The sequence below is a fragment of the Nanorana parkeri genome, unplaced genomic scaffold (genome assembly GCF_000935625.1).
Source record: "Nanorana parkeri isolate BGI_ZX_2015 unplaced genomic scaffold, ASM93562v1 scaffold458, whole genome shotgun sequence".
NCBI lineage: Eukaryota > Metazoa > Chordata > Amphibia > Anura > Dicroglossidae > Nanorana > Nanorana parkeri.
In genome coordinates this window covers 1,139,960-1,162,252 of record NW_017306726.1, presented here as the reverse complement: position 1 = coordinate 1,162,252, position 22,293 = coordinate 1,139,960, and the positions used below count along the sequence as shown (strand labels likewise).

Below are 22,293 nucleotides of genomic sequence, written 5' to 3'. Positions count from 1 at the left end.
ATTTAATATTTTTTACTTTTTTCTTTTTAACTATTTTTAAAAAAAAGTTAACTGTATTGCTATCACACAGGGAATAATAATCCCCTGTGTGATAGCATTTGGAGGTGACAGGTACTCTTTATTGACCCTGTCACCTCCAACACAGGAGTTCTAGCACAGCACTGTTGCTAGAACTCCTGTGACAGGAACATGCAGCGGCCGCCGGGGGCAGAGGCTGGGGGAAGTGACAGAGCCTGTCACAGCTCCACCGTCCGGCTTTGTCACTGGTCCGTCACAGCACCAGGCCCCTCACTTTGTCATGGCTCCACGCCCTCTGCTCCATCCCCAGCTCTCAGCGCTTCGTCCCTGCCCCCCGCTCCGTCCACGCCCCCCGCTCGCAGCACCGCTCTCGGCGCTCAAAGAAAACCAGCCCTGCTACTTGTCCGTAGCAGGGCTAAAACAGTGCAAAAACCACTTGCCCGGCGCCTGGAACTACATGTCCCGGGCATCGGGCGATACGAATTCCACACTCCTGTATTGGTAGATGGAGGAATCTGTTGCACTTTTTCCATCTGACCATAGAAAACACCAGGGTGTAGCGGGGACATGCATTCCCGCACATTTGCAGGACTTTATTTCCTGTGTCCCCATTAAGTCCCTGGACATAGCCAATTGCGGACAATTGCACGTCCCAAATTTGGCAACATACATTCTGTGCTTTTTTTTCCTCACAGGAATGCACGTGGAAAACCCGTGTTTACACGACCGCATTTGGGGTGCCATTACCCTATAATGGCAACGCAAGCACGTTCCACTATTGTGCACATATTGTGAAGGTGCGCTGAAGCGTCCACGTTTTATGGGCTTTCACAATACGCCCTGGTGTGATCGGGGACAAAGTACCTGTGGCTTGTGGTGTCTGCAGACCTGTTTAATTTTAATTGACAGGTTTGAAATCTGATCTGTATTTAGCAATATTGCCTTAAAGCGGACCTTTACCCATATCTTTAAAATACCAACAAAGACATCTTTTAGAAATGTTTAGTAATAACAATCTACAAACAAATACTTCTAGATAATTCCCGGCTTTGTGCTCTTTGCATATCTTATTTCTCTTTTCTCCCCCAGTCTTCTGAAAGTGGCCATGTTTACTAAGGGCAGATTACTAGCTCTCCTATCACTTCTGGGATTTATGGCACATGTGACTAGGACATGTGACCATGCACATCATCTCAGGGGAGGAAAATGTCTTTCCCTGAGATATCATGAGATTACAGATGAGATTTCCCAGCAATGCTCTGCTGATGACAAGGCAATCCCAGTGTGCATTGCTTTGGCAAACTGAAGTCATTTTGCACTTTTAAAGCAGGAAGTGAATGCTCTGCAAGTGTATTTCATAATCACAGCATTTTACATGTATTATTATCATACATAGAGTGATGCATTTGTACAATTTGATTTTTGAGTGTAACGGTCCGCTTTACTCTAGTCTTTTGATCACCATTTAAAAGCTAATGCTTGTGGAAAGTGGGTCGGAAAAAGTGCGACAACCATTACAGCAACCATTTATAAGTTATTGCTTAACTGATCTGACAATAGGGATGCTGGTTGCCGTGAGTTACTGCCAAATCCCATTCCTTATGTCACTATAATAATTTCCTTTTATAGGGATAAGATGATTTATAATCCTGAATTTCATTAGGGTTCTCCCAAATGTTTTGGCGTTCTTCTTTAGGTGACTGCTTGGCGGATAAATGAGTAAATATTTTCAGAACCCTCGAACGGCCTCAGAACAGCTTATTTCCTAGAATGCTTCTCTTTTCCTAAATTGGAATATGAGGATCTGGTGATTTAACAGTAAATGGCTTTTTTGCTTGTAATTTTCTCCTAATGAAATGCAATTATAATGCTTCCATATGTGTTTACCATCTCCCTCATCACCAGCATCTGTCACCCCGTACCCCCCGTCTTCCCTCATAATGCTGTGATGCCGGGCTTTGTGACATTCCTTCAGATGCTGGAACATCGCCTCGGCTGACAATTGCTCTCCTTGCCTCAACATTCCACCTAAGTCCCTTTCTGGTTGAAAAGAAAAAAAAAAGACATGTTTAAGCTTTTACTTACCTCAAGCTGTTCATGTTTAATTAAGTAATTTAGCAGCAGGAGACAAATGGAAATGAGTGACAAGTTTTTTTTCTAATTTTTATTTTTTTGCTCCAGTCTAATAACATCTTCATTTAAAATTAGACTGTTCAGTTGGAGCAGTGAGATTTTGATTAAGCCACGTAACATTGAACAGCCTTTTCGAGAGCGAATATGAATTTATTAGAGAATGGAGGGGAGAAAAAAAAAAGTTAATTGTGCCCAAGGAAATAATTTATAGCCACACTTTAATAATTTGCCGTGGGCAGATTTCACACTGTTTCCAATAAAATGTTATCCTGTAAATGCTAATATAAGACGCAGATCTGCATGCTTTGGGGGCATTGGAGAGCCGTGGATGGCATGATTGACGTACGTGTCTGGTCTTGAGGTAGCATGGAGAATTCACTAGAGCTAGCTAGAAATGGTTGTGGTTTCAACCGTCCCATCAACTCTAATTTTACTCCTGCTATTCCTAATCTCTTTTAAATAATTTTTTTTAATGTTATCATTAACATGCTCTTTGGTTTCTTTTGACCTTAATTTGTCTCTTCTGTTTCTTTCACTTTTGATGGTCTAGCTCTCTGATATTTCAGTCCTCGCATTAAAGATCACCTTGGTAAACATTTCTTTCAGCCGTATATTTCTTTGTGTGTTCATTTTTCCAGTTATTTTTGCTGTGCTGTGTTTAATCTTTTCATGACTGAGGCTTTTTTTTTTCTTCATTTTTTGTTTGCATGTTATAATCCACATTTGACGCCTGAAAATTACGAACAACCCTCAAACATAATATTTTTTCTGAAAGCCGAGACCCTATAGAATAACATGGTGGCAGCTGCAAATTTTTATGTTGCATGATATTAGCTCAACTTCTTATCAAACACCCAAAATTTTGTAAAAAATGCACTTAAATGCCCCAAAACACAAAAAATACCCATTTTTTTAAAAGATGAAGCTAGAATGAGTAAATAGATACCCAACATGCCCAGGTTAAAAATAGTGTGCATCCATGAAACTGCGACAGAATTCCGTACCCCAAAACATCCATTCAGAAGCCCCCACAGGTCATCAGTTCAGAGATACGCATAAATGTTAGCTCTAGAATTATTGCTCTCAGTCCGGCGTGCGCGACGATACCCAACATGTGTAGCGCAATCGTCGTTTTCATACATTTGCATTTCAGTGTTTTCAAGACCAGAGAAAATGAGACAAACCGTATTTGTTTTTGTCTGGACCGGAACGGACTGCGCTGGTGTGAACAGAGCCCAGAAATACCATAGCGATACATTGTAACCCCTCTGTTGTTCCTGAATAATTAGGCTCGACTAAGGGCTCAGTCACACCTCATCCAGTGCGTTCCTCCATGGTTCGAGCCCAAAACGCACTGGATCGCATGGATCAAGCAGGACCCAGGGCCGCGCTCTGGAGCGTGGCGGTACTATTCATGTGAATGGCACCACAGACGCACTTTAGTGCAATCGCATTTAGTGCGATTGCCCTCATCAGAACGTGAGGTACAGGAATGCCCTCCGTTCTGGTGCAGTGCGATCGGAAAATGATTGCAGCATTTATTCTGATCACACTGCACTGGAACGCAGGGCATTCCTGTACCTCACGTTCCAATGAGGGCAATCGCACTGTGGCCGGTGGGCGTCTCTGCGGTGCCATTGACATGAATGACACTGCCATACACCCTCCCGCCCCAGAACGTGTCTTGGCTTGATCTATGTGATCCAGTGCGTTTTGGGCTTGAACCATGCCGGAACGCACTGGATATGGTGTGACAGGGCCCTAAGGGCTTAATTTTGTGGGCCGTTAGAAAAGTCTGCACTGGCTTGATTGGTGTTTTTCCCTCCTCCTCCAACAAGAATCAGCTGCACAGAGCATCTATGCCAGGGAAATGAAAAGTGTTTGCTTGGGCCTGGTCTGGTCTGGCTCATCCCAACTCACTATAAGGCTGGGTTCACACCTAGGTGTATTGAATATGCGCGTTTCGTGTCGCGCGTTTTTACTGCGATTCACGGTAAAAAAACGCGCAACAAACGCGTGTTTCCGAGTGCTACTTGGCTGTATCCCAATGGAAACGCGAGACCAAAACGCCCCAAAGAAGTACATATACTTCTTTGGGCGTAGGCCGTTTTGTAGCGCGTTCAGACGGGCTGAAATACGGAAAGGTGTGAACCATACCCATAGAAAACAATGGGATTTTCAAGTTTGTACGTTTTGTAAAGCGTTCATAGAGCGTTGAACGCGCGACAAAACGTAAAGGTGTGAACAGGGCCTAACAGAAGGAACAATTGGTGGCTGTCAGTGGGTTTTTTTTTCCAATTTTGGCCATCACGGGGTTATCTAATGCGGCATTAAAGGGATTCTGTGTCCTACATGCCGATAATGGCTCATTGTTTGTGGTTTAGTAATGAGTTTGAAAAAGTTCATTTTTCTTGTCTGGGAGATTTGTAGGATAGTAATATCTTTATGTGAACTCAACACTCTGCAATATAACTTTTACTTCAGGTTAGCGGTGCACACTGGATCTAAAGTTACTGTACAATAATATATTTGTGTGTTTTGTAACTTGGCCACTAGATGGCACCATTGCTGACCGATGGACCTGAGAACATAAAGCTATGTATGTGTTTGGGTTATTAAACGTTTTCTAGAGAGATTTCTCTGTGGTTGCCATTAGCCCTAAATTGAAGTACGTCCCAACGTGGGTGTAATATCTAGAGCTCAGACTTGTTGAATAACTGAATACATGGACTCACTCGAAGTAATTTCCCTGTTCTGTAGCCTTCAGATGTATCTCTTTTGGCAGACGACCCCCCCGATAATTTTTTGCACTGGAAATCAGTCATCCTTGCACTAATGAAACTTATGATAAAGAAATTAGGCCTATTAGGCACAGATTCGTGTTGCAGATTAGTAAAATGGCTTTTGAAAACTACACAGCTCTCCCTGGCAGTCAAGAGCAAGCATTTCTCTATTTCCCATCTTGGGGCTAGACTGGCTCTGCTTGCAGTATCGGCTGTGCTGCTTTCTCTCAACATAAGTGCAGTGCATTCAGGCTGTGCTACGCTGATTGATTTTTTTTTCCCTATATCCTCTGATCTTTGCTTGTTGCTGCCAGCTGAGACCCTGCTGTTACTCTACTGGCTGTGTCCACAGAGTCCATACTCATGCCTTCTGACGATGCCCAGCATTGAAAAGGCTAAATGAGGACATGACTTGCTCTATTAGATGTCTGACATATATTTATTTTAACTAGGCAATGACCTTCCAGATTTGAGCATCACTGTTATTTAGCAGTAAAGACATTTACAGAAGAACTCCAAGTATATTAGAAAAGAAGGCTACTGTGTAAAAAAATGAGGTGCTGAAATCAGACACCACAGCTGGTAAAGTTTTTACTTCTTTCCATGGGTCGGTCCCCTGTCCTATGCTGCTGTGTCCCTGATTACTTGTAGTGTGCTTTTTTTTTTTGCTAGGCAGTAAGCAGCCTGAGCTCTCTTTACCTTTTTCTAGGCTCTGCAAGGCTTCCCGGAGCTCAGTGGGTTGATTGCTTCTGTCTGACACTGTTAGGCCCCATTCACACCAGAACAGTTGGCATCCGTTTTTTTTGATTATCAGATGCCAACGCAAGGACATCGGAAAATGAATGGGAGTAGTTAACAGCAGTGCATTGTGTTGCGCTGCCCTCCACTGAAAAAAAACAAAGTAGAGCAGGCTACTTTTTTTTCATCTCAACGCAACAGAAGCAGTGGTGTGAACTGCTAATGCGTTTTAACGCAAGGCAGACCCAATACCTTGTATATCTTTGTGTAAAGATCAAACCAAAAAATAAACACCCAAAGAAGACAACACAACTTAATGGATGTCAACAGACTATGCAAATGCAAGTCAAAGTTCTTGATTCCGGTGTTAATGCACCCTTAAGGAGGTTCCGGTAATAGGAGTTTGAAGAACAATCACTGAGTTATAAACATGTATTTGACCAACCAATCCCTGAGGTTCTTGTTCAAAGGTATGGTTTGGGGCGATGATAAATGTAGGGGGCACAATTGCAGAGGGTTTTGCTACTCTGGGCTTTTGCCATGAGAGGATGCATGTCTAGAAGGATCTTTACATGGGCCTTGCCTCAGCTTCGGGCATGTGTTAGAGGACCAAGGACTTTAGCTGGCTTCTGAAGTGAATATCTGGAGGTAACTAGGCTTGCAAAGCATCTTCTTGCTGAAGAGTGTGGCAGATGGAGTGGAGTAGAAGCTAATGCATTGTAAAAGAAGGAAGGATTCATCACCCACAGAACTAAAGTGACCCTAAACGCAGGAGTTAAAGCAGACCTTTACATTCAAAAATCAACTTCTACCATCTGTTGTACAGCATGGCTAACATAACCGAATAGGAAAAGCCTCTGCTGCATTATGTTTTTGTGGCTCAGACCTACCCGCCTATGACATGCTAGATGCATTAGATTTCCTTTCTTCAGGCTTTTCCCTTTATTTTGTGCCTGGTGATCATGCCAGTAACACACTTTCTATCCTACAGTGACAATGATGGCTGTACTGTATCTGTAGCCTTGTCACCCCAGGACAGAAAATATCAGGTGTTCTGTAGACCCAACCCGCTTTTTGATAACATTGCCATATTCCTGCCCATTGCACAGGACAGCACAGGATTTCTGGCAGGATCAGCAGGTATTTTTCATGCATTTATAGAACATATAACATATCACTTTCAGGCCAAAAGGGAGCAAATAACAAACCTTATGGTTTACATATACTTTTAGACTGACTATTCATATTTTTGCATGAGCCCATTTGTAACTGGTTCCCTTTAAACCGGATCTTAATTCTAGACAATTGCTAAACTGCCTGGTTATACCATTGGGGTTTTCATGGGCGTACATAGACATCGCAGAGGTAGTGAATGTTGGCAGGCATTGCTGAATGCAGACACGGTAGACTCGCTACACTTTCAGCATTGTGTTAGAGCGTTTTATCAGTAGATGGTATCGTAGCAATTTGCTAGCATTGTCTCGTACTGACTGATCGGGAGACAAAAGGGAGTTTAACACATAAAAGAAGAGAAGAATCTGTAAAGATGTGGGTCTGGAGTCATTATCAATGTAGGCAGAAGATGGCTAATATGTCATTTAAGGTCAATGCTGCTGGAAGTTAGTAAGATGTAAGTTACTAGTGTACAATCGTCTCCCTTCTATGAAGTTCTTGTACTCTGCAGCAGAAACGTGGCATAGGGCGTTTTTGTGATCGGCGTTTTTGTGTAAGCATTTCTTTACCTCTTCTATGTTAAAGTAGTATTAAACCCTCCGATCAAACAAATATACATTGCCCAGCAAAGTATTTCTTTAAATTTCTGCCCAACACTTAGTCATCGTGTTTTCAGACAGCTGCCTCCAACTCTCACAGCTCAGATTCTCTGAACTTCCTGTTCAGTACAAGACCATAAGGGACAGCGCAGTCTCCAGCAGCCGTCCATCTGCTAGCTTGGAGAAGAGAGTGGCTTTCCATGCTGTATTTGTGGAGACGCAAACAATTGATCACACACACAAGGTTGGCTCCATAGGACCCTACAAGGGAAAGGAGGCCCCCTAAAACAGGATATCACGGCCAGTGCTCCCTAGGGGACCAGCTGATTCTACAGGAAACGAAAGCTTTTAAACATCAAGGAGCAGAATCCATTGTATCATAACAGGAATCGGTTGGAATTCCTCCAATGCGGAAGATTTCCCTTCCTGTCCTGGAGAGACAAATGGATGTGGGAGGGAAATGAAGGGTGTCCCTTTTGGAAACTTTACATGACCTCTTGTTCTGGTGACAACTTTAAATTGTGTATTTCTTATTAATCTCCATGTCCCTTAAGGGGTCACCAGGCCAGCAAGAGAGGTTTAGTCTACCTAAGCTCTCCCCTAGATATATTCTGTGTTGCTCAAATCCATAACCATCAAAGCGCCACATACAGTATATGAATCTGTCTTAATGGGCAGTTATGTGTACTGGCACCTTTTCCCTATTCCCCCAGTGAGCCTTAGGCCTTGTACAAACCAAATGCAGAGCAGATCTGCATGAGCTTCTGCACACGCAGTGCAGTGGGTTGTGCCACGTTTTTCATGCGTTCCGGGCCTTTTTTTTTTTTAGTTTAAAATGGGCTTTCAGTGCGTTCCAGGGCGTTTGCATGCGTTCAAGAGCAGGTCCAGACCAGGTAAAATAGGGCCTGCTGCAGTTTTTTTAATCTGCTCTGGAACGGAACACTGCGATGTGAACTGGAGCTAAAAATACAATTGGAATACATTGGACGCAGTTTTGCTCGGGTCTGTAACTGCTCTGCTCCGCTCCTGGAATGCGCTTGGCCTTAAGCTGGCCATATACTTTTAGATTATCTGCAGATTTTCTATGGTCAGCTGAAAACAGATTCCTCCATCTACGCAAAACTGTGTGTATGTAGGAAGCTCCCACTGGGCCAAGCTTCAGTATCTTGCTAGTCGGCCCCGCTGGCTGTCAAAATACCTGAACAGTGCCTGCATCCAATCAGATTATTCAGGTATTTTGACAGTGTGTGTGGCCAGCTTTAGTTTGCATTTCTGTTGATTTCTTTAGATATTTTAGGCTTGTATATGACAAAATTGTTAACTCTTCCTAACGTGAGCCAAAACCTTATTTTTGGTTTTAGAGTTCCACTCCAGTAATATGTTCATTTTTTTTTTTTTTTTTTTTTAGATTTTTATTAAAGAATATAAAATCTGCAACACAAACAATATTGGTTACATCCGACAACTGATACAACATTTGGAAGTTCAGGGACATAGAGGCACATACAGTATTGTCTAGCAGAGCAGATACATTTTTGGATCTCGCAACCATAAAAGTAAAAATAATAAAACCTGGAAATTCAAGAGAGCCATAGAATCGGAATCGGGGATATTATTCAAAGCATATAGAAAATGTAATTGAATTTTTATAGTGGAAAATCCATGTTGGGGAATTGGAAGTAAGAACATCCTCCCCTCACTGGAACAGGTCTATAGGGTATGATATTAAAGTGCTATAAACAGATATTTTGCTGCCAGAGTCCTAAAGAAGCAGAAGTCCATAAGTGATTGAACCCACTTTATTCTTCATGTAACTGAAGTATCTGTGTGAATGGATTGACCTTATAAAGGAAATAATGAATTTCTGCCCAGCAGCTGATGTCCGATGTTGAAGACGGATAAAATGATTTAGGGGTTTTGGGTAGAGCAAGAGTTTTCTTCTCTAGCTTTGCTTTCCTAAAATGTGAAAAGCTAATGATGACAATGGAGCTTCATTTTGAAACTTTTTGAAGTAAGCTCAGTTCATCCCATGTTTAGGAAAAACGCTACTGAACAAGGCAGGTAGGAATCTGAATGTGGTCCCTCAGCAATAACATCCTGAAGACATCACTAGAACGCCTCTGCAGAAGGCCTGGTCAGCAGTTTCTGCACAGAGAATAATTGTTGTCAGGTGTTTGCCTTTTACATGGGTTCAGAGTCACTAGAGTCTCATCAGTAGCCATCCTCCCTCTCAGAAAAGATAACTTAGCACAATTTTTCAGGCAGAATTCCCTTGAATGGCCCAATTCTGTCGAAGTTAATTTGAGCTTGGTTACCCCAGGCAACATTTTCTTTGCCTTCATCTGCAAGTCTTTTAAATAATCTTAGGAGAAGGTAGGGAGGGCCAGCCCGGCAATCTTCTTTTAATATATGGGATTTTTCGACAGCTAATCAGCAAAGACATGTTCTTGTGTCTCCTTTTTTTTTTCACGTGTGTGCTTTCAACTGCAATGTTGACAGAACATTAAGTTCTCATGGACATTCTATCTATTAAAACGCATAAAAGATAGAGGGAGCTGGGGCTACTTGTCAGAGGAGGCTATATATATATATATATATATGGATAGTAAGATAAGACTTAATATAATTTAATGGAAAGTTTTGGTTAATGCCATCTTTTTGAATGGCACAAAAAATGCCAGAACTGGCACACTATGATGTACTGTGTATGTCAATTAAAGCTGTAACAAGATATAGATAAATTATACACCATAAAGCTTTATTGATATACAGCGTTGGACCCATTCCAGCAGATCTGCTCCTCATGATGACCTCTTTTTGACAATATGACCTGCTATGAAGCAGCATTTCCGAATCTAGTCCAAGGACAATACTGCGTGTTTTAAAGGCACCCTTACATATGTACGTGTGGACTAATTTAGAGCCACAGCTCTGATTTAAAGTGACATTTAGGGCAAAAGGCCCCCCCACAGTGCTAATGTAAGGACTTACCTTAAATGATGTCTCTTAATCCGATCTTCTTTCCTGTAGTTTTTAGCTGTCCCTCCAGCGCTGGTGCCGGTCTCCAAACCAGCGCTGACTCCTCTGTCCTCTTCGCTCATGTCCCTCGGAGTCGGTGCGGGTGCACGCTGCTCCATAGACTTACCTTGTGTCTCTACTCATCTCCCGGTCGAACATCTGAACTGCGCATGCCCCAAGATCCTTTGCGGCCGCCTGAGAAATTTTCAGATGTTCAGATGGGAGCGTGCGACGGAGACACAGGTAAGTATTAACCCTTTGAAAAGTTTAAAAAAAAAATGGTTTTGCATATCTCTACTGCTTGCTAGCAGTAGAGATATGCAAAAACATGAAAGGTTTTAATAACCCTTCAACTTATAAATGTTGGTGGACATAAAGTGAACCTGTTGCCAGACTATAGACATTTAAGCATTTATACATTCTTAAGTAGTAACAAGTAGGAGATTTAAAGTAAACTTGTGACCAAACTTTGAACGTTCAAGTATTTACATATGGGGGAAGCAGGGTGAGCTGAACTGCTAAGAGAACAGCTTTGAGGATTAATTTTTCCACAGTGCCTGCGGCTATGGGAATCAGTTATAGCTTGTGTTAAAGCTGATTTACTGCTTGCTAGGACTATGTAAATGCTTGAATGTCTATAGTCTGGTCACAGGTTCACTTCAAGGACAAACTGGGGGAAAACGCTGTAACAAAGCTAAAAAAAAAAATGTGCACCTCATTCAGATCTGTGCCTTGTGATTTTTATATGCAAGTAATATTAGGTAACACACTGTAATGATGATCTGCAGTGAGGTGCCATTCTTTTTAATGGCGCAGCAACGTATCTTAAAAACGCACCAAAACACGGATTTATCAAAACCGGAGCAGACAAACTGGAGCAGTTGCACATGTTAACCAATCGGCTTCTCTCTTCAGTTTGTTCAGTTAAGATTTGAAATGAAAGAGAGAAGCTGATTTGTTGTTGTGCGCAGCTGCTCCAGATTTTGTCTGCTCAAGTTCTGATACATTCCCCTCAATGAATCTTTTCTGTATTGTGGTGTGAGGCAGTGCACCATGTATGCAATCTGCAACATCGTTTGCTCAAATCTGTGCAGTGCCTATGATAACCTTAAAGAATATTGCTTTTTTTTTTTTTTTTGCACGGCAAAAGCAGAGTTTGCCTTTGGGATTCCATCAGGGTAGGGGGCGGTAAATCATTAAGTGAACTCAAAAACATATTTTAATGCATGGTAAAATATTAAGTAATTAATTTAGAGCTAGTTTAGGGGTTTAGATTAAGATGACTGGGTCAATAGCGGTCAGGTTTAGAGTAAAGATTAGGGTAACAGTAAAAGCGTTAAAGTAGAACACCAGCCAAAATGTTTTGTTTGTTTTGGCCAAAATTGGGAAGGGTTAGAACTTCTGTTGTGTTTTTATTTCTGGATATAAAGAAATTCTGCGCTATGGAAGCTGTCTCAAAGTGATAAATATCAAATATAAAAGATAAAAAGCTGCCGTGCTAATAATATAAATAAATAAGATCAAACAGATGCACCACGCTAATCAATAATCATAATAAGTGAATAATAACGTGCTAGATAACAAATAAATCACATAACCAATATAGTTCATAAATACTCATACACTTGTGCTCATACGTTTACATACCCTGGCAGAATTTATGATTTCCTGGCCATTTTTAAGGGAATATGAATGATAACACGAAAACCTTTCTGTCACTCATGGGTTGTGTTTGGCTGAAGCTATTTATTATCAATCAACTGTGTTTACTCTTTTTCAATCATAATGACAACAGAAACTACCCAAATGGCCCTTATCAAACGTTTACATACCGCAATTCTTAACACTGTGTGTTGCCCCCTTTAACATCAATGACAGCTTGAAGTCTTTTGTGGTATGTGTGGATGAGGCTCTTTATCTTCTCAGATGGTAAAGCTGCCCATTCTTCCTGGCAAAAAGCCTCCAGGTCCTGTAAATTCTTGGGCTGTCTTGCATGAAATGCACGTTTGAGATCTCCCCAGAGTGGCTCAATGATATTGAGGTCAGGAGACTGAGATGGCCACTCCAGAACCTTCACTTTATTCTGCTGTAGCCAATGACAGGTCGACTTGGCCTTGTGTTTTAGGATCATTGTCATGTTGGAATGTCCAAGTACGTCCCATGCGCAGCTTCCGGGCTGATGCATGCAAATTGTCCTCCAGTATCTTTTGATGACATACTGCATTCATCGTGCCATCAATTCTGACCAACTTTCCTGTGCCTTTTGTAGCTGACACATGCCCAAAACATCAGCGATCCACCTCCGTGTTTCCCAGTAGGAAGGGTGTACTTTTCATCATAGGCCTTGTTCACTCCTCTCCAAATGTAGCGTTTATGGTTGTGGCCGAAAAGCTCAATTTTGGTCTCATCACTCTAAATGACTTTGTGCCAGAAGGTTTGAGGCTTGTCGCTGTGCTGTTTGGCGTATTGTAAGCGAGATACTTTGTGCCATTTGCGTAGTAATGGCTTTCTTCTGGCGACTCCACCATGCAGCCCATCTTTCTTCAAGTGCTTCCTTATTGTGCATCTTGCAACAGCCACACCACATGTTTTCAGAGTGTCCTGTATTTCACCTGAAGTTATTTGTGGGTTTTTCTTTGCATCCCAAACAATTTTCCTGGCAGTTGTGGCTGACAGTTTAGTTGGTCTACCTGACCGTGGTTTGGTTTCAACAGAACCCCTCATGTTCCACTTCTTGATTAGAGTTTGAACACTGCTGATTGGCATTCTCAATTCCTTGGATATCTTTTTATATCCCTTTCCTGTTCTATACAGTTCAACTACCTTTCACCGCAGGTCCTTTGACAATTCTTTTGCTTTCCCCATCACTCATAATTTCAGACACGTCAGTGCAGCACTGGATGAAGGATGCAAGGGTCTGTCAGGAGGCCAGAAACTCATTGGCCTTTTATACACACACACTGATTACATGCAAACAGATCATAGGTGAGGATGGTTCCCTTTAATAGCCATTCACACCCCTTTGTGTCAACCTGTGTGCATGTTATCAGGCCAAAATCACCAGGGTATGTAAACTTTTGATCAGGTTCAATTGGGTAGTTTCTGTTGTCATTATGATTGGAAAAGAGTAAACACAGTTGATTGATAATAAATGGCTTCAGCCAAACACTACCCATGAGTGACAGGTTTTCGTGTTATCATTCATATTATCTGAAAATAAATTATATGAAAAATGGCCAGGAAATCATAAATTCTGCCAGGGTGTGTAAACTTATGAGCACAACTGTAAATAATAAAACTTGTCTCTCATTGTAATATCTCCAGTAGAGATTATGTGCAAAATGATAGTGTTTTTATTTCTGCCTTTGTCCCCATTGGGGAGACTTCTCCTTACTTGCTTTCCTAGAGACAGTAGGAAGTGGACAGAATCTCCCAAAGGAAGGTGAAAAGCCCCCTTTTGAAAGTTGTCACTGGAGTAGGTGTTCTCTAAATTCATACCACAATGTAGGCCTTGCCCCACTAGTCTCCTGTAATGAACACAAGATGGAAGCAGAGATCTCACCGATGAGGAGACAAAGAGCCATAACCAACTTGACCGAAGCTGAGAGTTCTTCCGAAACTAAACATTTTGGCTTGAACTCCACCTTAAGCAATAGGGGAGGTCGTAAAATACATTATAGTGCGATTTGGTGAAGTCACTACTTTGATGCTCACTGGTTTAACTCCTCCAGAGGAAGCTGTACCTGACAACCTGCAGTGCAATGATCTCCCTGCTGTTGTCATTATTAAGATCTTTGCTTTCTGCGTGTCTCATGCTGCTTTGTGATATTCCTCCATCAGTCAAAAAGGTGGCAGCTTTGAAACGCTGAAGCAGAACCCTGCCTCTACCAAGATGTCTGCCTCCACACAGAGACTCAGTGTGGAACAACAAGGCATGTCAGTCCGGGGGAAAAGATCAACTGAAGGTAGTCTACAGGCAATACTACTTTTGCGTACTACTAACACAGTTCAGATTCTCTCTTTTTACGTTTTTTTGAGGTTTGGGTGAGGGGAAAATTAAATGTTAAAGGAGAACTATGAGGTGAGTGAAAATCACTCATCCACATAGTTCGAGCCGACGTGTGACAATGAGCGAACACATATCGTCGCTCGCTCACTTCTCGATCATCCCCTGCAGAGAGCAGTGACTGTCAGTCACCGCTCCCTGCAGGGATTCCCCCCTGTTTGATCCTCCAGCGCTGACTGGAGGAATAGACTGGGAGGGGGCGGGTACAGATAGATAGATAGGCAGAACCCGCTGTCACTCACGTAGCTGGGTGGATCTCGACAGTAATGTCGGGATCTATCCCGGCTGCGGTGGTCTCGGTATACCGCGAGCTTAAGAGCTTCCGTGACCCTTAAGAGAACTATGGGGAAAAACACTTTATCCATAGTTCTCTTTAAAGGATAAGTTGGGTTCAGGTGTTACACCATTTGAGTAGACCATATGGTTTCATCTCTGAAAGACCCATAGCAGATAGCTGTACTTTGTATATTTAACTCTGGACAGCTAGTAGTGACATTTGTGCATCAACATATGACATGTTAGACGTATTGGTCGTGAAACATTTCCTTTGACAATGGTACACATAATGGAATTAACCAGGTACATGATGCTGACTTTCTGCTGCTTTTTATTACTTTGAGCTGAAGTTTATATAAATCTTAGCAGTTTTCTCCCTGCATGTATTTGGAAACAGGGAAACCACTGGAGAGAAAGGTAGTCACCAGATTCCACTTGTAACTGAAATAGTTTTAGATGGCCTGAGCCTTGCATACAGTTCCTCAAAAATATCTGCAGTAAAGCACATTCTAAATTCTGAACTTGTTCAGTGATCACTGTTCGTCTGTAAAAAAACATTTCCCTAATGTGTTGTGATGTAGTAAGCACTTTAAACGCAACCTTGTATTCGGATCCGTACTCTGAGATTGTAATGTCTGTATTTGATGTTAAAGTATTATTTATTTCTCTACGCACAGGGACAATTCAGAGTTTTGCATGCATAAATATTGTATATGTGCTTCTAAATCAGAGCAGTGCCTGAGTAAAGTAAACTTAATTACAGTTATTAATGTCTAATCATTAATCCTTTCATTATAAAGTATTATAGCTCTGCGTATTCTCGAGGCGTTGAGGTTTTTTTTTTTTTAACGTGATCCAACGTGCAAGATTGTGAGCGAATGCTGCGTTGTCATTAAACATACTTGGATATATTAGATCATGTGTTCTGTACCTTGTACACTTATGTAATGACTGGCATATCCATGGGTACCCTTGGATATCAGCGGGCTCTTGCAGGCATTGGATCTCTTAGCAAAAGAAGTTAGATTGGACTTTTTTGCAAACAGGCTATTCTTTAAAGTCAAAACAATTGCATGCATAAATATTGTATATGTGTTCCTAAATCAGAGCAGCGTCTGGGTGTAGTAAACCTAATTGCAGTTAGTCTGGTCATTAATCTTTTCATTTTAAAGTATTACAGCTTTGGGTTCCCTCTGAGGCATTGTGAGTGTGTTACCAGATCCAAAGTTCAATATATTGTAAGTAGGGATGCACCGATATATCGGCCGCCGAAACATATCGGCCGAAAATGGCACTTTTGGCATAATGCCGAAAGTGCAATTTTCCTGCCGATACATCGGCGCATCCGTGATTTCCTTTCTCCCCGCTGGGCGCTGCTCTGTGTCCCAGCCGGGAGGAGAGAAAGTGACAGCCGAGCGCTGCGGTGGAGAGCGCTATGAGCGGCCAGCGTCTCCTCCCACACCGCTCTGCCGCCTATCGCTGTCTGGCAGAGCGGTGTGTGGGCGAAGTCAGCGCTGTCACAGGAGGCTGGGCTTTTCTCCCTTCACCGCTCGATCAGCCTCCTGTGTTAGAGAGAAGAGCAAGGTACACATACTCAGCAATCAGTGATCGCTGAGTGTTTGTACATAATTGAGGATATGGTATGTTAACTATATCCTCAATTTTGTAAAAAATAAAAATATTTAATAAAAATGAATATAAAAAAATTATAAAGTTTATAAAAAATAAATAAAAATAAAATATAAAAAGAATTAGAAAAAATAAAAAACATTTTCGGTTTCAGCCTGACATATTTTTTTAAAATTTCAGTTTCGGTTTTAAAATTTCCATTTCGGTGCACCTCTAATTGTAAGCAAATATTGCAATCATTAGGCATACTTAGAGATATTGGATCATGTTTTTTTGTACCTTTTTAGTCTTAGTATGCTTATGTAATGGCTGGCATATCTATAGGTACCCTAGACTTCAGCGGGCTCCTGCAAGCATTGGATCTATTGGGAAAATAAGTTAGGCTGAATTTTTTTGCAGACAGACTATTCTTTCGTGTCGAGACAATTAAGGGTTTTGCACGCATAAATATTGTATGTGTGTTTCTAAATTAGAGCAGTGTCTGAGTAAAGTAACCTTAATTACAGTCATTAATGTCTAATCATTAATCCTTTCAATTTAAAGCATTATATCTTAGCGTCCCCCCCGAGGCATTGTGAGTTTATTTACTTCATCTAAAGTGCAATATGTTGTGAGTAAATGTTACATTGTGTTCAATCATACTTGGTGACATAAGATCATGTCTTCTTGGGTCTCTGTAAAAAAAAAAAACGGTTAGGTTGTACTATTTTGGCAGACAGACTATTCTTTCGAGAGCAGATCTTCAGATCTTTCACATGAGCTTTCCAATCCAGTCCGCCTGTCAGTTTTTCAGGTGGATCTGATCAGAAGCCCAATGTTACTCTACGGCCAGCCAGATCTAAACGGATGGGCATCCAGTTACCCCCGACTCCAGCCAGGTCCGGAAAAAACCAGATCAGAGTTCTGTTTCACCAGATCGGGGGTGATCTAATGTCAAAGGACACAAGTCTGTTTACACCTGATTTCCCATAGACCAACATGGGTCCAGCAATTGCAAAATGGAAGAAAAAAATTGTGCGCACATGGATGCCACAATGGTGACATCCTTTCCGATCACACTGATTGGACCGTGTGAAGGGGGTCCTAGGGTTATTGCTGTGCACACAAACATCCTCTCAAGGAATCTGTTACACCTGTCTCGGTATCCTCTAGTGGAGTCTGCAATTCTTATCCTTTATTCTGTATAGTAGTTCTAGTGTCAAGAAAAGTGCTAGGATTATTACTGTGCACACAAACATGTACTCTTGGTGACCTCTCAGTCTGCAAATACTAGTTGACTGGTTGCCATACTGACCCACTGGCTTCAATACTTTGAGTCACTAGTATACATATCAGGAGCAAGAATAAGTTTAGGGTTGGTTTAAACCTGGAAAGAACTCCTTCTGCTACTTCCTAATCAGCTGCAGCCAGGAAATTTCCACCCACAACTCAAGAAAAGCAAAGGGCTGGGATACTGTGACATAATTGACCTTATATGGCCACACGGCTGTATTTGGTCAGTGACATTGATCTAATATTTCCATGTGACCATATAAGGTCAATGATGTCAGCACAAGGTTCCTGCCCCTTTGTTTATTATTGCTCATCCCTAACCAGGATTTCGGACTTCACTTTGACTTTCCTAATCTCTACACTTGTTCCATCCAGACCTGTGACTCAGAATGTATTGGCATCAGAAGGTCTGCATGTATAGCCAGCAACTAACATTTTCAGAAGGAGTGGTTGGTGGTTTACATGGTTCTCTGAGCAAATTATGCCTTTAATGAGAAGCTGTACTAAGAGAATTTGTAGGCAGTCATTGCTGAATTTTTTTTTTCTTTCTTGTATGCCTGGCTGCACTCCTAAACAAACAGTTTCAATAAGTTTTTAACCGTACATCACAGGACACAGGAAGTTAAATCTTGAACGGATGGGGTTGTGCAGTTCTCTTCAGGTTATTGGACATTAGTAAACAAAATCTGTTAGGTCAGGCCCTGTATAACTCCACCTATTCCCAGTTTTCCTCAGTTTTTAGGTGATGGATGCCTTCTTTCTGCTCCTTTTTCTGCACTTTTCTAAACAAGACTCTTTTAGCAAGTTTCCCTATGCTGCTCTCAGCCACTGTGCTACATAATGGCAGCTATCCAAATCCATTTTCTCCTTGGCTGAGCCTTGGAAGACCACACTGTACCACCGGAAAGATGATGCAGGACTGGCCTGTAATGTGCTTAGTGCACTGGATCCTATGTAGGGTACTCACCTTGGCACTTTACACAGCGTGTGTAGCTGCCTCAGGGTGCTCTGCAGGTCCACAGCTGTGGTCCATTTCAGTGGAGCTCTGACCCTGAAGACCCCCTTTGGCTGCTATATCCACCAGGAGGGGGGAAGACTGAATGGGGCATTTTCCCCTTTAAATGACTGTATTGCTCTAAATTCTAATGGCTCCCTGGATGGTTGATAGTTTTGCTAGTCTAATATTCAATGTGCTGGGTCAGAATGGTATTTAGACAGATATACAGAGCCGTGGAATAAGGTAGAACACACATTCTCAAATATTCAGTCTAATTCAGTCATTCAGCATTGACACACATGTAAAACTAAGAAGCAGCTATACAGGTAAGCCATTCCATTATGAATACTGTACTTGGAAATGTATGATTTTATTTTTCCTCACCCCGGCATTGCTGCTTATTATGCTCCGAATTTCACATTCAAATTTATTGAAAATTTAATAAGCAATTTTTGTACCTCGCTGTAATAAATCCCTTAAGCGGCTTGCCCATTGTAGCTTTGTATGAGGACATTATTTTTTTCATGTTTATGTATTTATTCTATCTTTTATATAGTTGTATTTTTGCCAATTATACCCTGAAAACAAAATGTAGAATAACTTGGGCAGTGGAGCATGAAGAGACCTGTTGATTGATCACTCGCTTATTTTCTTTACACTTTCCAATTTGTAAGACTGATTTTTATTTTTTTGTGTTCATTAGTGAGGAATATGCAAGAGCAACTAAGTATTTCTGAGAAAACGTAAATCAACAGTTGTCTGCATTCCTCAGGGTCCTTATAACATGGTGTATTTTGCTGCTGAATTCTATTCTACCTTCACGTTCACTGTGTGTTTGGGTTGCAATTTGTCCCCTACAGTGATTTTAATTACGGTTTTGTATGCCGCTTTTTATTTCCCACGAGGCAAGGTTCTTTAAAAAAAATAAAATAAAGTTACGTTCCAGTACAGTAAAGTAGCCTTGCATGCGGTCTAACAGAGGGAATAGAAATTGGCTGACAAAGCGTTTATGCCTTGAATGTAAAATTTACTGCAGGAAAAAAAAATAAGTGTTGATAAACACGAGTGCTGGAAATATTTCATTCTGAAATCCTTTAAGAAGTATAATTGGATTACTAGTGAATGTCATGCTTTTTCAGTGTATATTGTGCCGCCATGGGCATTTATGTATGGCTGCCTTAGAAAGCAGGCAATAGGTCACTGTAAATTTCACGGCAGTGCTAAGCCTCTGTAAAACGCACCTATTAGTCAGAGGGTCAGGCATCTTGAAGAATTTTAGGCAGCCTTTTTTCTTCCTAATGAAAAGCTCAGTTTTATATTTCTGGGTTTTTGAGGTTTGCGAAGCGATAACCTTTATGAAGTGCTTCATTTTAAAATCAAGGCAAACAGGATTACAGGTCATTTGGTCTTCACTTTGACAGGCTTAGATGTTCACTGAAGCCACAAAATAGACTTAAGTTAAAAAAATAAGTTCTAAATTAAAGCGGTTAGGAGATGACGTTTAAAGGAAAGACGAATACAATATAAATATGAATGAAAAATCAATCACCAAAATATTAGGGGAGGGTAGATGTTCTGGAACTTTTTTGCATCCGCAGAACTGCTGGTTTGGTAGGTTAAAGGAGAACTATGGGGTCAGTGTTTTTCCCCATAGTTCTGCTTAGGGTAACGGGAGGACACAAACTAGCGTCCCCCCGTTACTCTAAGCTACAGCTCGCGGTATACAGAGATGCCGGAACAGATCCCGACGTAGATGACGGGATCCGCCCAGCTGCGTGAGTGACAGCTGGCTCTGCCTATCTAGAGGCAGAGCCAGCTGTACCCGCCCCCTCCCCCGTCCGTTCCGCCAGTCAGCGCTGGCAGATCGGAGCGGGGAGAGGGGAATCCAGCCCCTCCCCCTGTCACGGCAGAGAGCCATGACAGGATCGAGAGGTGAGCGAACCTGGTATGTGTTCGCTCTCCTCCCGATCTACTGAGCCGACCTGTGACAGTCTCATTGTCACAGGTCGGCTAGAACTATGAGGTGAGTGGAAATCACTCATCTCATAGTTCTCCTTTTAAGATTAAAGCTGGCTATTGTCCTGGTAGGAATACCAGACCTTGTTCAAAACCAGGAACAGAGATTTGTGTCCTTGACATGATTAAGCTTTATTCAGCATATGTTGGGCAGTGTGATGGCCAGCATACTACACCCAAAAAGAGGAATTGCATACATTTTTAAGCAAAGGCACATTAGCATAATTCATGGGACACATCCCAGTGGCATCCCACACTGGGCCGGCAAGGAAATACAAATCATGCAATCATATTTGATTATTTATCACAGCTTTGAAACCGGTAACTCTCTCAGGCCCCATTCACATGTAGCGACTTATCGCGCGATTTTTGCCGCGCGATATCGCGAGAAGTCGGCGGCTAATGATAGTCAATGGAGCTGTCTTAGCTCCATGTCGCTCGTCGCGGTCGCTCGTCGCTTCTACAGGACCCTTTTTTCGGCGGATTTTGCTTTTTTCTATGGAGCCCGACGGAGAAGGTCGCGCTACCGTCCCTGGAACGTCGCCCCGAAAGTCGCGCTATCCCGGCCGCTGCAAAGGTAAGTCGCTACATGTGAATGGGGCCTTAGGTCACAGGGTCCCTCCCATACTTGCATCATCTTTTGTTAATTAAACCGGAACAGTATTTGAAGGATTAATAGTTCTTTATACTATATCATATTTGGGCGTATTTGTCGTCTTATCAGCTACCCACACATGGATGTTGCCAATAACAGGAAATCCATGAAAAGGCATGTAGATATATTTTGCAGAGTCTGCAGAAATATGTCCTTGCAGACCTTGCAAAAATAAAACTGTTGATCTCTAAAAACCTTGGGACTTATGTATAACAAGATGAGTCTCGAATATCAAGTTGGATTCTTTAGCTTAACCAACTTTTCCACCTCATTATACACTGGTAGTTTTTCATATGAACTGTCATAGAACAAAATCTCGTCAGAACATTTGACGATGCCATTAAAGACTTGCCGAATGTCATTCGTAATGCTGTTGGATCTTAATATTCAATTTAAAATTTGTGAAACTCCATTAAACCCACAAACCACATTCATTGTAAGAATTCTTTTTCCATGAGAAAAAAAAATTCCCACTGGTTTTACCCCATTAACTATTAGAAAACCAGAGGAACATTCCAAAAGTTATTTTTTTCCCCCAACCAAATTCTACTGGTGTGTGGCCAGCTTTATAGTAAAGGTAGTCTGTTGTGATAGGAATATGGGTGCTGCCACTGCTGACTTGTGTTTGAGGGGGCAAGCTTTGGTTTTGCCAATATATCCTAATAGTTTTGAGTGATTGCTCTGATTTTTTAAAATCATATTTACTTTACTTTTATATTTTATAAATTATGCACAGCTATGTAGCTGACGCTAACTTTAAATTACTGGCCAGATGGTATAACTTCCGGTGAAGTTTCATGACAGATATCCCTTAGTTTCTCCTCTATTCTGGTGTGGCTGTGGACTCAGGGCCCTGTCACACCATCAGAAGTGCGTTCCAGTGTGTTCGGCTACTGGAACGCAACCTGGCCGGCCCATTT

General features: G+C 41.7%; 1 protein-coding gene and 1 long non-coding RNA gene across 2 annotated transcripts in view; one reads left to right on the top strand and one right to left on the bottom strand.

Annotated features, from left to right (window-relative positions):
* LOC108790266 overlaps positions 1-10,385 on the bottom strand; it is an 18,731-nt gene extending 8,346 nt beyond the window's left edge. Inside the window, exons 1-2 of the long non-coding RNA XR_001941442.1 lie at positions 10,372-10,385; positions 8,139-8,145 (exon numbers count right to left, since the gene is read on the bottom strand). This is a non-coding gene — a long non-coding RNA (uncharacterized LOC108790266). The remainder of the gene's footprint in view (positions 1-8,138; positions 8,146-10,371) is intronic.
* Positions 1-22,293, top strand: part of MAD1L1 (MAD1 mitotic arrest deficient like 1) — a 685,198-nt gene that overhangs the window by 19,203 nt on the left and 643,702 nt on the right. The gene's annotated exons all lie outside the window — the stretch shown is intronic.